Genomic DNA, 986 nt, shown 5'->3' with positions numbered 1-986 from the left:
GGGGCCCCCAAACCCCCTCTCCGCCTACCCCCCAAACCCACGGGCGGGCTCCGCCAGAGTCTGGTGCGGGGCTTCGGGGAGACAGACCCCTGGGATGGAGGCCGCATTGGGGGTGGGGAAGGAGGGGAAGGGCTCGGCCGGAGGGAACTTGTGCAGGCCCGGGGCCGCCCCGGCTCCGGGCCAGAGGCAATAAATAAACCCAGTCCTGCCAGGCACCGCCGCTTCCGCGCCTCCAGCGCCGCAGCTCCCTCCCGCCCCCTCCTCCCCCCAACCCTGGCTGACGGGGGAGGGAGTTGAGCGAGCACAGATTCTGTTTATGAATCAGCTCTGGAGCGGACACAGGCGTTTGTGAAAAGCACTTTCGAAGCATCAAGTTCCTTCCTTTGACGAGATGTCAAAACATCCCCCCTTGCCCCCGCCCCGGCTCGGGGCACCAGAGCCGGCTTGCCGCGCGGCGCCCCCTCCCCGCCGCCCCGACGAGCGCGGCTCCCAGAGAGCGCATCTAATTTCCTGCCAACAGCCATTTGTCGGGGAGGAGGGGAGCCACGGAAAGACAAAGAGGCAGCGCGCCAGGCGGGAGGGAGCAGGGCGCCCCTGCCACGCGGAAGCCGCGCGCCGGCGGAGGCGGGAAAGCTGGCGGGCCGACTGCGTTTCCTTTCCAGAGGAAGCGGGGGCCTGCCGCGCCTCCCGCGGCCCCGGGCCGATGGGTCCGACCCCGAGACCTGCAGCCGGCCAGCCCGGGCCCGGATCTCCCTCGTGGCTGTGGCGTCTGGCGGGGCCGTCCGCGCGCGCCCCCTGCTGGCCGCGCCTCTACCGGAGGGGCCACACCGCCCGCGGCCCTGGCGGACCCCCAGCCCGCGCCCGCAGCTGGAACCCGCCGAGGCCTGGGGCCCAGTCCCTGGGGAATACCACCGGGCCGCCAGGCGGAGCTGCTGTCAAACCACTCCAGGCCCGCCCTCCCGCTCCCACGAGCAAGCTGAACAGAA

This window comes from Lipotes vexillifer, unplaced genomic scaffold (genome assembly GCF_000442215.2).
Source record: "Lipotes vexillifer unplaced genomic scaffold, Lipotes_vexillifer_v1.1 scaffold1010, whole genome shotgun sequence".
Taxonomy (NCBI): Eukaryota; Metazoa; Chordata; class Mammalia; order Artiodactyla; family Lipotidae; genus Lipotes; species Lipotes vexillifer.
Note: the sequence above shows the minus strand (reverse complement) of the source record.